A 17,009-nucleotide genomic window follows, 5' to 3' on the forward strand; every position below is an offset into this window, starting at 1 on the left:
GGTAACATTACAATTAACAAAACAAAAAAAAAAAAGTATATATAATATTTTCTTTCTTTCTAAAAAAAACTACTGGATAGTATCACTTCGTTTAGGCTTTACAAAAAACACTAAATCTAGACAAGAACATCAGTATTCTACAAAACCCTGGATTGCATTCATTTAGTTTTTTACTTTTAAAGTCCAATGTTTTAATATGATAATATATATGTATTATATAATACATGAGGAAACTTTGGTGTGGTACAGGTTAGGGAAAGATAATGGTTATTGCAAATAAGCTATGGTTGAGGTAAGGTGCTGGCAACTAAAGCACTTGGGTCGAGGTTGTGAGTAGATAGTTCCTCACATTAAAGGGTCACAACTAGAAAAAAGGTTGGGAACCAGCTATATAGGACACCTTTGCTAAGAAGTTGTATTGTGTTTTTCTGGATGATACAGTGTGATGCAGAGTTTTCTAAACCTGTCAAAGGGGTTAAACTGGCCAAATTCACGCCTGGCTCCACTCAGAGCAATAGCAGTTCTTGCTATAAATAAGATAAACCTTTAGTGTCATCTTTGTAACCTGAGCGAGGGTCCTTGTGCCCCTGGCCTTCTGTACTGTAAGTCTGGCACGGGACAAATCCCTGATTCCAGTTTGAAAACACCGACTCTCTAACCCCTAAACTCCAGTTTCTACTTGAGTCCTTAAAAACGCATCAGGCCACGATCCCCTTTAGCCAACAGTTCTGGCTCCTCAGCTAACACCTGGCTCTGCTAGCGTGTCATATCATGGCTAATCGTATTAGGCTAATCACTCCCAGATCAGCACATCCACGCCGACCCCGGCACGACCCTGTGACCCGGCCAGGGAACCCTCACGTGGGATCAGACCGTGAACTTATCTCCCCCAAAAACCAGACCCCACCCTCACTGTTACTTAAAAGGGACACAGGCGGAGGGATAGGAGGGTGTACGGATATCACCAGATTCCTTTGGGAGGACTGAAAATGACTTGTGTTATGAACTGGTGGCAGCTTGATTGAACCCTTCCCTGCAAAGAGGGGGAGTCTATGAACAAGAGGGTCACATAATGATTCGATGACTGATGTCTGAAGATTAAGACAAATTATCCAAATAAGAATAATTATGTTGCCAGGTTATTATTCAAAGTATGAACTTGGAAAGAAAAAGCAAAATCTTATCACACTGGGGTCTGTGTGGGTCTAGTCGTAGGTCTGCAACCTGAAAGAATTTGAAAAAACCCTGCTGTCTTTTCTCCCTTTCTCCTCACCTCACCTCGCTGCCTTCCTCATTTTCTCTCTGTCATCTGTCAGGCAGCTCAGTTATTGGCACTCTCACCACCTGCTCAGGACCCGCTGGATTTCTCTCCTGCAAAAGAGCTTTGCACTGTGCCACAGCCAAGGTTGCTCACATCTGCCAGGCTATTTCCCTTTCTCTCCCTTCAGCTCACTCTCTCTCTCCCTCCTACCCTTGCTCTTTCTTCTGATCCCCACATCTCCGTATACTTGGTGTCTTTAATCAACCTCTCCGCTCTGTCGTCCATCTATCTGCATCTTTCAGTCTTCAGTTTATCTACCAGTTTCATTTCCAGTTTTTTTCAGCTCAAGTAGTTGACTGACAACTTCTCCGTCACTGCTACATGTGCTAGGAAGACTGCATGATGCTTTGCCAAAGAAGAAACACCTATCCAGTCCTTGATGTTCAAAATTCCTAAATGTCTATATAAAATGACCAACAGACTAAAACATTTCCGCATTAAAATGTCTAAAAACGATTCGACCTATGTAACAGTATATTTTGTTGCGTTATGTACATTATCCCAGATGTTTCAAACATTGTTTCAACCCAGAGAATACAGTACGTACAGTACATTTGTTACTTTCCTCTAGTTTCTATGACTTCCAAGTAACACGGCAGAAAGCGAGAGGAAATCAGCAAACATTACTAAACATAACATGAATAAAACTTAATTTAATCTACCTCGTCTGTGAATATGATTTCTGCCTGTGTCCGGTCAGATAGATTTTCACCGTCACAGGTGGTTGTTTAACAATGAAGACAACAACTCCCATGATCCAACACTACTCCATGAAGTCCTCAAAATGCGTTTTATATTATTTTTATGTGAGAAACTCCTAGTGACAGATATTACATATACGTTAAAACCAAAAGATATTCAATTTACTATCACAAAAGACAAATAAAAGTCTGATATTTTTGTTTAAAATATGACCTAACTGATTAATCCATTGTCCAAACTGTTTCTGATTAGTTAACTGTCTAACTGTTAACCAACTAATTGTTTCAGCTGTAATGTACTTATTTCCACAAAAAAAAACTTACAAATCATTTATACATAATATTACATAATATTGTTTAAATACTGCACTTATTTAGTTCAGCTTCTCTCTTTCAAATTATTAACCACTGAACTAATAAACAGTCAAGCATCAAGCGAACACTCTGCAGCAGTCAGCTGATTTTGGCTGTCTGTGCCATGGCACTGCGTAGACACATCCTGCCAAGCCAAACACAACACAGGCAACGACCAGCTAGAGCCTTCATTCATTTAGAACCCGAATGCACCGCCGTGGCCCCGCCGCCTCGCTCTTTTCCTCTTTCTCCTCCCTCGTTTTCGCTGTCGCTCACTATCCCGGTGTGTGAGGAGGGGAGATGTGGGGAGGGGGTCAGGCGGAGGTTACTCAAATACAGTGAGCTTAGCCTCTCCACACTGTCCATTAACTATCAAAACATGTGTGAGCGCTGGCCAGGATGAGAGCGCCCTGCTCTGGCTGCCATTGTTTTTCTGCCTGTGTTAACTTTTTATTTTAAGCTTTATTTATACAGGGAAAGTTGAGCGAGCAACATGTACTTTTCCAGCAACAGCCCCACATTCATGACAGGTCTGTATATACAGTACACGACATCATCAAGGCAACTGGGCAGCTTTACTGGGACAATTAGGGGTATAAGAAGCCAAGCAATAACATGAATACTGATTATTATTATAGTTAGAATAAAGTATTTTGTCTTTAAAAGGTCACTTTCTTTTCGTTTTTCACAGTTACGCTAAAGAGGACTTCAGTGTATATATTTTACTTATTTATATGTCCATTTAGTAGGATCTATTGGCAGAAATGGAATATAATCTTCATAAGTATGTTTTCATTAGTGTATAATCACCTGAATATAGAAATCGTTGTGTTTTTGTAACCTTAGAATGAGCTGTTTTATCTACAAATGCCTGTCCTGGAGTCTGCCATGTTGAACGGCCATGTTTCTACAGTAGCCCAAAACGGACAAACCAAACACTAAATAGAGCCTTCACGGCCACCGTACAGTTTTTTCTACACACTGGTCCTTTAAAGAGGTATGGTGAATGGACTGCACTTATACAGCACACTTAGCACCTCCTTCATGCCAGGTTTCAAGTTAGATTCCAAGATAGAAATAGGGTTTAAGTTAAGGTTTTTTTCGTGTGTGTTTTAGATAGATTTCTTAGCATTCGCCGTTATTTGATTGGGATAGTAGAGATACAGACAAGAAATGCAGGGAGAGAGACTGACTCTTCCCGGCTACATGTCGAAGGGTTCTTAAGTAAGAAATTAAGTACATTTTGCTCCCAATGGCCAGGCCAGCATCAGGCACCGTAACTCTGCACCTTCTTTGATAGAAAAGTGCAATATAACGGCAGTCCATCTCATTTTAGTATAAGAATTCAAACCTGCAACCTACAGTTAATTAGCCTGGGTTGCTGGGACGCTATTGCTGCCCTGAAACTATCACAGTTTTTTAAACAATGTAGGATTTGATCACCGTAGCTACTTTAACCAAGCCTTGATTCCGATTGGTACAAAAGCAATGTGGGCTTTGTGAAGAGATAAAAAGAGTATAAACTCATAAGATGTATACGCTTATCTGTCTCCTCAGCCCCTCAACCCCACGGCCATAACACTAAATGTGGCAAATGGCAGCCATTTGTCTCCATGAGTGAACTAATGGAGAACTACAGACTGTGGGCACTGACAGGTTTATATTGGTAATATTCTGTCATTCCTTTGACTGCATTAGTGTTTTCAACACCAGACTTTTAAATCTTTTTTATGAACGGCATAAAATGTCAGATCTGGCCTAATACATCTCCATATGAGCCCTCTGAAGTTCCTTTTCCCTGTGTGCAGACAGACATGCCGTGCTCCCTGCGCTGTCCCCACTTCCGATCTCTCTAATGTTTTTCAGTCATAATAAATCTGGCCCTGACTTTCTAAAGCAAACAATGCTGTGGGGACTGAGTCCTCCAATAACACTTTGTCAGTTCCAATCAGGCCTGAAATATGACTCAACTGTCTGTGCCTCCCCCTGCTCAAAATCCCCCATTCCACCCCCATTTCCTCTCTCTTGCTCTTTCTCCCTCTGCTATCCTTTCCTTAGGCCTTGCAACTACTCAAACTTCTTTCCTGACCCATCCAGCTGTCTTTCATTCAAAAAAACTATTAATATCTGAAGGAAGCCGAATTACCCTGGTTTAATAAATATACACGACAGAGCCAAAAGTATGTGGACACAGAAACAAAGTATTCTACAACAGCCTGCTGTCTTTTTATGGAAAGGCTTTTCACAATATTCTGGAACCTGGCTGCAGATTTATTTCAAAAAGTTCTGGATGTGATGGAGGTCAAGGCAATTTGCAGGCCAGTCATGTTCTTCCACATCTTGAATACGCTCATGTTAAAGCAGGAGTTACAGGAGTGAAATCAAAGTTGGAAGCACACGGTTGTCTAAAATCACTGATTCCATTCACAGATGGATAACTTAGCTATGAGAAAAAAGTGTAAATGCATTAAAAAAGCTTTTAAGACAGACTGAAATCCAATCACTCAAACTACCTCTGGAGGTGGTATGAGATTCTAGACAGAGTTCAGAAACGTGTAAATTCATCCGTCTCTCCAAAGTACACAAGTTATCTTTACTCCTCCTAACTACAATAACTATGTGCAAGTGGTGTCTGGAAGTAGCCACCAACAGTGTCTGTCCTCTGTGATAATGGCAGTTGAAGTTGCTATTTTAAATTAGCCTGTGTTTCTTCTCACATATAAAGCAACAGCAACAGAGCCGATACAGAAGTGTTATGAGCTGTTAAGTTATTCTTCTTCTGGCGTTATTGGCAGTTTCCAAATGCAATCCTCCATTTAGCACCAGAAAAACTAGATGGAAGCAAACAGATTTGTGATAAGGCCAATGGAGATGCATATATGTGGCTAAACTTCATCAGAATTTGATCCAGGTTCAAGACATTTCAAGGCCCCATTTCCAGTGTTTCATATCCGGACAAATTCCAGATCTGATTTATATCTGTTTCTTGGATGAATTTAGACTTAGAGTTGGCTTTTTTGATATCTGATAGCTATCCACTCCGCCCTAGATACATGAAGTGACTAAGTGTAAATGGGGAAGAAATAACAACTGTAATGTGGGGCCAGAGTATGCCGTGGAAATAAGACTTCCCTATCTTGGAATTATGGGGCTGAGCCCAAACCATGAAAACCAGTCGCTCACCAAAAGCACATTCACAAAAGCATGTGTCCACATACTGTAGTGTACTATTTTGCCTGATTTTACTATCCCTCGAAGTGATCTGTAGCCAAGTTCTGGCTGGTAAAGAAAAAAAATCTTTCTTGTTGCAAATTTCAATTGCCTTGAACGCGTCTACCTTTGTAGCTACGGCTGAACGAGTTGACCCCGTATTTTTATTTGTTGCGCATTCTCTTTAGTGTATTAGCCCATGGCCATGTTAATCAGAGCGGCCACCCCCCCCTCGAGCCCAACCCCTCCATCCCACACGTAGACTGGGAAGGGAAGCCATCAGTAGCGATGCCCGGTCGACCACAGAGCGAGCATGTTCTCTTCACGCATGATTAACGCTGTTGAGAACGGGGGATAGACCACCTCAAAGAGAGAACTGCCCCGACTTCAAAGTCTCGCCACTGAGAAAGAGACTTTGTCCCTGTGTGTGCAACCCCCCCTCCAAACACACACTCCCTTAAAACTTAATATAACATGGCCTCAACTACCCTTGTAAACACACATGCACGCACACACACTCATACACGGAAATGTAAAGAGTGCTTTAGGGAGGGTTTTGAGTGGTATTATTGGTGAATGATTGACTGGTGGTGATGGACTGCAACCCTGCTCCCTTTTTACTATTTCAGTATCAGTATCAGCTTGTGTCATGCTTTTCACCATCTAAACTTTACTTTCTATTAAAATATAGTATCTGTTTGCATAACAATATTTGACTGATATGGGGTTTTATAAAACTACAGCTGATAATATTTTTTTAAGGTGCACTGAACACAGAACAACTCAGTGGCCTGTTTGAAGCTCCAAAGTAAAATTCTCTTCATCTTGCTACTTGGTTTGAGTGGAATTAGTGAAACAGTTTGACTCAGTGAGCACGAATGAATAAGGTACAGCTGTCATACTGTCATATTTCCTGCATCAAGGTTGAAGTTGTGTGAGTAAAATTTACACACTAGTGGCCACAGATGGCAGTGGGAGGGACTGCAATACCTAGAGATCATGTTACAGTCAAAAAAAGAATGTCTTTTTCTAGTGTCTGGCAAGAGGTGGTGAAGAGTTTTAGGTGCATTTAAAAAGTTTTAAATAAGAAGGTTTTGTACCTGGAAGTATCTTAGTAGAGAACTGATAAATTGCCCTCAGGATAAAATAGCATGCTCCAAGGCACGTAGACTACTTTTGCTAAAAGTCCAACAATGCAATGCTTCACTGCTGATAAATGTTTAAAATGTCCCTGTGCGACACACACCTTTCGGTAATGGTGCAAAAGGATGATTCTTCATAGCTCTTAATTTTCTCACCATAGAGTAAACTATTGTAACTATCAAACTATTGTTTATCATGTAGGCAATAGGTAATAAATGAACAAGTAAGTCATTGCAGACAGCCTGGCCTTTGTGAGAAGAAGAAGGAAACGCTGCTACCAAAATGCATTTCTTGAACCAGCTATAAATGAGTCACAATAAAGACATTCCATACCTGATACACATTTATCTACTATGTTTTAATACAAAGATTTCTGATTGTGTAATTGTGTAATCAGTGTTTGAGCATGGTTTTCTATGTATGAGATCAGTGGATTTCCACATAACTGCCATGGCTTGTTTACACCATATAAATGCACTCTTTTGAATACAGATGTTCAATATTTTATCCAGTGTATATTCTCTTTTACCTTTAGGCCTTTACAGACTTTACAGATTATTGATCAGTTCTCCAATACAGTTGTATTCAGGTAGTTTTGTCGCTAATCTCTATAAACAGATATCTGCATATGAATGCAGAATTCGCAGGCAAGGAACCAAGATTTTAGTATCTGAAGCGCGCTGGTTCCCGTTTGTAGTCCGACTAGTATTGACCAGTCGTGTTTGAATGGGCTTTGGTTGCATGCAGATGTGCGGAGAGTGAAAGAGGTGGAACGCACTGGCCAAAATACAATCTCAGAACCCACCGGCTATCGTCTGATGACAGTTATTGAAAAGTGCCTCATAATGAAGCTGGCAGAGACACAGCTGACCACATACTTCGCCAGTGTTTTACCATTCACGGTATCACAGGCTTGACTTCTCTTTGTCCTTTCACTGGGTGGCGTAGTGAGGAAAGGAGAGGTCAACTCACATTTCCTAGAAAGCTTTAACTAGTGAGGTGTGTGAGCTTGTGTGTGTGTGTGTGTGTGTGTGTGTGTGTGTGTGTGTGTTCAGCGTGAATGTGGAATTTGGCCCGAGGCACAACGACCGATAGTGCTCCTGCTTTAAAACCTCGCTAATAGAAACACAGAGGGAGAGAAAGGGAGAGAGGAAGCGTGTTACACCTTTACCTGACAGATGAAAGCCATCATAATAGACCATTCATGGCACTATTTGAATAAATAAACAGTAAGGGCTTCTGTATGTGGTACCTTGCGTGAGTTTGTGTTGCCTTCTTCCTGTTATGGGCCTCTATCCAAACACAACTTCAGTTACTTACAGTTTGCTGTCAAGCTAGTGGGATTATTATTGCATGTACAGGTTAGACATGTAATATATTCTTCTATTCTAAATGGTCAAAGAAAAGTTTGAGTGATTGATCATGAAAAAGATTTTTTTACACTACATTATACTATATAAATACTGAGGAAGCTTTTAAAGTTTGTCCCAGTGGGAGGTTGTGTCAACTGGCCATGTGTCAAGCCTAATTCTGTGCCCTTTCTATATTTAGAGTAAAATGTTAAGAATTATGTTATATTTCTGACCAAGCTGCAATATTTTCATATACATTTTCAATAGGACAGCACTACAACCAACAAAACTCACCCAGCACAGCACTTTCCTTGCCCTCCTCCAGCTCTCTTTTGACATATAAGCTAAACATCCAAGCACAGCCAATCAGGTTTGAGCACTAAACTTCCTGGATTACGACACTCCACCCAGTTCTGGCAGAGAGGATGGTGCTTACATAACCTCTGACCCCTCTAATGCATTAATTGAGGGGGAAGTATGTGCGGGTCCATTTATTGTGATGGAGAGTGCTGGTAATTGCCCAGTGACCCAAATGGTCTTTTTCATCGTCGCCCCCTCGTGCCACCAAGACCCTGACCTCTGCTTCCAAAGCGGCTGCCATATTGTGTTGTCGTCCCTCCTACGTGTATGGGGTTTCGGAAAAACTGAGACCAACAGTTTGGGACAAAAGCTGCTTATTTTCTGCTGCTGATACACTTTTACAATTGAATTAATCACACTCTGATTGGCCACACTCATTGTCAAGCCACGCTGTTAAGACACAAGAAATGAATAGTTTTTAGGAATTTGCGTCAATACAAAGATTTTGATCCAAATCATATTGATGCCATCCAATATTTTAAAATTGTAATGTTTTTATGCCAAATGACTAGAATCAGCCTGGTATTTGGTTTTTAAAGCATATACCAATACTGATATTTGAGTTACATAAAGAAAACACCTGGTAAAATGTATTTGTACATAAAAGTCTGACATACACTAACATTTTTAATAAGGATTCTTTAAATTTGTGATGAAGACATTAGGTAAACAACTCACTGAAAGAAAAGAAACTCCGTAATGGATGTCTGAACACATCCTTGGCATTCCTGTGCTGCAATCTCCTCTTACTTTTTGGTCGATACCAATACTTCCACAATAGGAAAATATTAACCAAGATATCCGATTTATAGGCCTTCCTCTGATTTAGACCAAATCAAACATTCCATCAAACACAGTACACGGTTTCAACTTGTCAAAAGTTTATGTCTGTGTCTAAAATATTCCACGATTTGCTCTTTTAACGGTTTTATTACTGACCTTGTGTCTTACTTTCACCCTCAAATGTTGGTTTAGCATTTTGAAATTGTCAGACAGTATGTATGTATTAGCACTGCTGACTTTACTTGGCAGGACAAGATCCTAATTTGGAAAGCTTTGAATCTGAACTGGTTGCCATGGCAAGACTCATAATCATATGTTTGATTTCACTGGACAATTATGCACAGTCTTCCACGCAATCTGTTATTCTCATAATAAAGATTCAGTGGGAATTTCACTGGAAATTCTTCGTCTTGTTTTTGATAATGATTAAATAAAAAACTATCTGTAGTTTTAATCCAAAATTATCAGCATACAGAATCATCCCTCTGCAACCCGCAGAGGTCAAAAGCTTGTCTCAGCAGGCATTTTCCATTTCATCTCCAGTCTAAATTTGAACATGCTGGTTGTTTTTGTTTGTCTGCCGCAGGCGTACACATATCCAGCCGGTCGTGCGGCTGCCTGCGTAGGGATGTTTATGAGTTATGGTGAGGGCAGAAAACATGTGTCAATATTGATTATCATTACCGAGTCCCAGAGAGCCTGTCGATCAGTTAGCCGTCTGCCTCCTTCCCCGCTTCAGACATAGCAATAACAAACCACCAAAAGGAGGAACTCAACCTTGCTAATTAATGACGGCTTTATTTTCCTTTGCACGCCACAGACGTTAACCACCCCACACACACAAACACACACATACACGCAAGTGTGATACTATCAAAATGGTGAAAATGGGAACAATTGAAAGAGGAAAAATCAAGAGAAGGAGAATTATTTAAGAGTTCTCTTGGCGTCAAACATTTTAACTGCAAAGATGTGGAGTCATCAGCACACAGACTTGCATCACATACTACACAGTCACTCAATCCGATTATGAGAGTTGGCAGAGTGGTCCCGTGTGGCCTACTCTTGAGGACAGCCCCCATGGGATCCAAACTGCATTAAGAAATTAATGTTCACCCTGGGATCCTTCCAAAACCCCAGACTTAACCTGTGGCTCTGTGTGTTTGTGTGTGTGTGTGTGTGTGTGTGTGTGTGTGTGTGTGTGTGTGTGTGTGTGTGTGTGTGTGTGAAGAGAAAAAGGGAGTCCAAATGGAGTCAGGAGGTTGACCATTGAGGTCAGTAATTGATAGGCCCTCTTTTCGATCCCCCCACTTGGCGCCTTCTGTTGGCCAAAGACAACTGGCCTTAAATAGCAATCTAAAGCAAACACTCGTTGCTATTATGACTCTTTCTCAAGTCAGAAATATGTCATAAAACGCTTTGGTGGAGGCACATTTAGGTTTTATGTGATTCCTAATCCGGATATACAAAAAGATTGCTGCACAGCAACAATAACAACAGAAAACAGAATGCCCGGTCCGACAACAGGAAGTTGACTTTCAGATATGATCTTTGGATTCTGGTTTGTAGCAGTCAAAATGGCAGGCCTAATAATAATGGGTGGCAGTAATTTGTAGCAGTAATTTTTTAGGGAAAGAAATTGGATTGATTGTGTTGCGTTTTTGTTGGCTGCTCAACTGGGAATTTATGGGGTCGCTGATTGTGGTTAATGGATATTTTTGAGAAAATAATAGCCATGTTTCTTGGCAAGGGCATGGAAGTGAGGCTGTGGAAAAGAAATAGTTTCATTTTTTGTCTTTTTCAAATGTGTTTACATCAAAATGGAACGGCCTTCAAACATCAACTAACCCTGCGCTCGCTGATTTAGTGCTACTTACTTTTGATAACATAGTTCTTAACATAAAATCTTGACCACTGGAAACCCATCATCACTCCAAATATTAATGTACTAATGACACTTTCACAGATATTTAATTGCTATATTAACATTTTTAGACTCCAACATGCATACCTCTGCAATAACGGGGACATCTAAAGTTCATTCATACATTTTGAAAGATCATCACTGAACAAAGACATAAACACAGCTTCCTTTCAGTTAGGCTAGCCTACATTTCTATATTAATAGTATCTCATATTAAAGCACATGTTGGTTCTGGCCCAGCTGCACAATCTTAGGCAGACTTTACAGCAGAGTGCCTGCCGGTGGCCGCAGGTAAGTCAACACAACTTACTGACCAGGGCTTGTCCTGCTCTCTCTTTAATCTGCATCTTAATGCGGTTAATAGCTAACATACACATACGCACACATATTTGCACAAACACCTACGTACACAGTTTGACATTACCACAAGGAAGCCCAAGCTGCCTCAGAGGTGACTGCTGTCTGCCAAAGTGAAGACTCACCAGCTCCATGTTTCTCTTTTGGTTTTTGTGTTATATTAGTGCAATCCTTTACAATTGTGTTGAACTTTCTATGATCTCTCTAGGCTGTTTTAAGGGTAATTGGTAAGTGGCAGCATTTGTGTGTGCCCTCCAATCTCCAGTTGGTGGCCAAAAATATGTTGTCAAAGCCACATTTTTAAGTACGTTTACTCAAATATTACTAATTGTCAAGTGTGTTTATGATTTCTCACTCACTTTAAGTATGGGTGCCCTAAATCAGTTTTTTGAAATGTGAGAGATTCCCAAACTGTCTCTCTTGTCCTCCAAATTCAATTTATCAGGTTGGTTTCCTCCAGTACAATTTGTTGTGCATGTTGCAGGGCCGCTCCTTTTCATTACTTCCTGTCATGTCTATATGTCTAATCTATTGATTATGTTTCAATAATGTCTATAAAATGTTGAAAAATATTGAAAATGAAAAGAATCCAAGATACAGTGGCATCTCTGTTTGCTTCTCTGCCCAACAGACACTCTAAAACCCAAAGGTATACTTGTATAATTTACAATAAATCAAACAGAACAGGAGTGAATCAAATTTGAGTACCAGCAAATGTTTTGCTGTTTTAAAAAGATTAAGCAGATATAAAATGTGTTGTTCATTAACTAATTGTTTCAATGCAAGTTTGTTGCCTATATACAAGTTCAAGTTTATTGTCACTCAATAATATACAAGTATACTGCCAAGGGTGAATATAAACACGAGGCACAGACAATATGACACTACAAACATGCCTGAATGGCGTGTGTAAAAAGCACAAATAGCAACTGCACATATTGGAAAGTATGATGAATAATAGATGACAAAAAAAAAACTAAATGGTCCATGAAAAGGCATCAAACCCTAATACTAAGTGGCTTACAGTTACAGCATGTCATCAAGCACATGTTCCCCAAATCCAACGAGAGAAAAATTGTGAGTACCAGTCGTTTCACAGCTCATTCAGTCGGGCATTGTGTCTCTGGCCTTAAGTCAATGTTTGGAACTTTAACAATAGTGGTGGAAGTGCAGTTAAGCTCCTGGACCCTTACCTACGTTACAGCTATTTCACAACGCAGAGGAGACCTGTATACACTCCACTGCTTCTCAAAGCAAGAGGACTGACTTCCGAGTATCAGAAGTTGCTCGTGTGAACGCAAATGTGAGCTTTTAGAAATAGACTGCTTGTAAATTGGACGTTTTTTTTTGTGTGTGTGTGTGTGCGTGTCTGACTTCCTATTGACTCAATGCAGACTGAAGGGGAGGAATAACACTCTTGCTTGTTCATATATTAAGAGTAAAGTCTCTTACATGTGGTCATACTGTGAAATTCAATCAGAAGAATTATATTTGCAAAGAAAAAGACAATTATCTCACAAAACTTAGTGGGCTTAGGCTGCTTCTGTGTGTATGTATGTGTGTGTGTGTGTGTGTGTGTGTGTGCGTGTGTGTGTGGCCATATTTTCCTCTCTCTGCGGTCTGTTCATATTCTAATCAGTATGTTTCCTGCTTGCATTGATCAGGGCCTGATAACCACCACTCCTACATGGTGTCTCCTCAGCAGATGCAAGAGAAAGATAGAGGGCCGAAAGAAAGAAACCAAATGAGAGTACAAGGCTACACAAGATGAGAAAATACACATTCCTGTTGTACAAATGCTTTTCTCACGATTCAAACGTTTTTTTCTCAAAATGTGGTGAGAGTTGGATTGTGCAAGTCTCAGATCACAAATATGTAAATGCATGATGAATATCAGTTTGCAAAAGTATCAGGATAGTATTGGTTTTTTATTAAATATCAGAAGACAACCTGTTGTTGCCACCAGGCGTCAAATCATAGCTACATAGAAACAAAAGCCTTAAAGATTTGTTCTTATTTTAAAATATATATTTAAAGCATATATATCATCCACTATTAAAGTGTAGTGCTGAACAAAGGGTCACAGGAAGAGTTTAATGTCCCTCGAGTGTCTAAGTGCTGTTTCAGGGACAGGAAATGAGTGAAATTCTGAAAAAACTAAAAGATTTTGTTGTAGATTTTTGGTCTTGAAATATAAAAATACTGAAATCCTGACAAAATATTAGCTTCTTTTTTTCAAAATCTTTTCCATTCACATGTTCCCTGAGTGCTGTTTCAAAGACAAGATATTAGGGAAATCCTGCAGAGTTTTGCATATTTTTTGGTCTGAAAATTACATTTAAAAAAAACGGAATACTAGCACAACCACAATGATAGTTTCTTCAATAAAAAAACCTTTTTCGCTCACTTGTGAATCTGTTCTAATTAACCTGCTGTTTGACTGTAAAATCTCCCTCAAAAACGTGGGACAAATGCCTGAATCAAGTAAAAGTGGAAACAATATTGGGAAGAACAGGGAACAGGAACCCTGACAGCTGGAGTCTCGGCTGGGGTTCTGAAAAGGAAATAGAAAGTCAAAGAGCTTCAGCCCTTATCTGTTCCGAGCTCGCTGCTGTGGGGTTTCAATATGTATGTATGCTCATGTGAAGCCATTACATGGGGAGCAAGCACGCTAACATCTCTGCTGTACCAGAACAACCGACTACCTCTTCCTGTTTCCTATCGATTTCAATCAGTTTAGGCTAACATGCATCCCACACCACCACAATCACATCTACACTGTGTACATAGGGTTACATACATTTTATTTGAATGCATATTGGTTCCACATAGGAGCCCCACCAGCAGTGTACACAGAGAGCGATTGCACCACACTGGTTATAATTTAATGAATCCAAACAGTACGGTGGATAAAAAAAAAAGGCAACTTTCTCATTGTAATGCTTTGTAGTTCGCCCATTTAAAGGTGCTTATGAATGGTAATTTAACTTTCAAAAGAGCAGACACAAAAACTAAGAAACCTGACTTCAACCAGAGCCCATTTAACATGTTTGCACCAGGTATTTTCATGCAGCCCTGTATTTTCTGCATTTCAAAGTGCCTGGTCTGACTGATTACTGTGTAAGCCAAGGTTTGCATTTCCATGCCACCTTGTGTGACTTATCAAAAAAATGTTAAAGATATTCACACTTTTATGTATCACTTTACAGTTTGAATAAAATAAATGTAAAGTGTGTTTACATTTGCATTTGAATTTTTTAAGGTTCTTACTTTTCCACCCCCACCCCCTCTCTTTTTTCCTGCTTTTTTTTTGGGGGGGGGGGCGGCGCACCTTCAATATTCGATTTCTTTTCAAGTTTAGTCACCTATTTCCTATCTTGGTAATACATTTTCCACATCTGTAAAGTTTATTTTTGTAACTTTATTGGTTTCCCCCGGTGAGTCAGGTAGAGGAAGGGAAGTCATTACAGCTTAGTCCTCCAGCCTGCCTGCCTCCATCTACACAGCCAGGAGAAAAGTACAGAATGTCGACAGCTATCTCTCATATTTCATCAGGACGCTGTCTTCTCTGGAGACTCCATTTGTGTAGTAAACATCTTAAAAGGTTCCCTTGGCTCCCCTCTCCCTTTCTTCTCCCGCTATTTATTTATTTATTCTCTCTCTTTTTTTTTTTTTCCAGATTCAGTTCGTCTTATTTTTTAAACTGCTTGACTCCTAAAATACAGATATCACAGTTGGGCCCCATGAGTTTTTGAAAAATGAGCATATTACTTCCTACATCTCCCTTTCCTTATTTTTTGTCACAATAAATATTTCCATTTATATGCAAATTATTATCTACTGACCAAGAATGGATAAAAACTCGTCTTGTTTTCATTGTGGTGTGCAGAGCATGTGAGTGTGAAGGCGGGAAGTGTCGGGAGCTGGGAGAGCAGAGAGAGAGCAGCTCCTCATTTAAAGAGTAAATAATCTCCCATTGCATTCTATTATTTATACCCCTGGCTTGAAAGGGACTGTATTAACTTATAAGTTATAAGTAGTTAGAAGTTACTTACTTTAAACTGGGGGGGAGTAGAGAGCCGACGCTCTGCTTAGCTGACTTCCCCCCAAATTGCTGACATAATTACATGAATGTAATTTTTTATGACTCACAGAAAATCTTGGCATTTTCACTGAAGCAGATAATTAGACTTGGAATAAAGCAGGGGCGGAATAATTAATACATCAAAACTAGATGAACTTTTTCTAATTATTTTTATTTAATCTCCATTCTAATTATTGTTCTAGTCGGCTGAGCGAGATTGCCTTTCTCATTCAGGGTGTGAAATGCACCCGTAGCGCTCAATCCTCACCCAGTGAAATATCAACTAAGCGTGGAGACGGGAAATCACAGGGTGCTCACCACTCTCTTCCCCCACTCTCCTCCTCTCTGATTGAACTGTAATTTAAATTTCTCCATTGCCAACAAACAATTTACATACACCTGCCAGACTCTTATTTATTTATTTCCCCTGACTTCCTCCCCCTTCCTCCCCCTCACCTCCATCCTCTACGTCTCCAAATGTATGGCAATCAATATTTCTCCGGCTTTAAATGAGTTTGTTAATTAGCCTAATGTGGTTTGGATTGAGGTTGTGTTTCTCTTCCTATCTCTGCATTCAGGAGGAACATTTGCTTAAAATAACCAGAGGAAATAAAGTGTGTGTATCTGTGGAAAGAGTTGCTGACCACAGAGTAAATTTTCCCACTTATCTCTGGTGTCACTCTACCAAGAACCTGCCTCTGAAAAGGAATAGTACATCTGATAAGATTGCAGTTTAATGCTGATGTAAACGTAATTAACGCTCTGACACGCACACACACACACACACACACGCAGGCATACACACGCACACTCTGTAGGCACACACTCACATAGGTAGATGCACAAACAGAAATTGGGTTGTTGAATCAAACATTTAACTATAAAAAGTTTTTTTTTAAAATCCAAGCAACCAATCCTTACATGCAAACAAGCCTCTTTGCCCTCTCTTAAAAATAAAAAATAAACTAAATATTAGCCTTCATACATCACAATTACAATATTCATTTTAAAAAAGCTTTTCCACAGCAGAGTTCTTCACATAATAACTCACCAGCAGTTATTAAGACACCTCATTGAATGTAGGCCAAATTATGCAAGCATTCACATTCTCTTTATATGTGTGCAGACATTTAGCACTGGATGAATCTGATGTTCAGATTGCATAAAGGGAGACTGAGAAGGGGGTGGTGGGGGGAGGCGGCGGAGGGGAGATTAGGAACTAATGCAAGTCAGCTAAATAAAATATTTAAAAAAATAAAAACATTCATCACAAGCATGAAATTAAAATAATTCTTGCTCTCCCTCTATATCCACATTTCTTATTACAGTCTGTGTATTCACTAGATTAAAATTGCCGCTTGATTAATACACAAAACAAGATCAGATTTAATTAACATCAGATTTAATTGAGGCCCTACAA

This window comes from Dicentrarchus labrax, unplaced genomic scaffold (genome assembly GCF_905237075.1).
Source record: "Dicentrarchus labrax unplaced genomic scaffold, dlabrax2021, whole genome shotgun sequence".
NCBI lineage: Eukaryota > Metazoa > Chordata > Actinopteri > Moronidae > Dicentrarchus > Dicentrarchus labrax.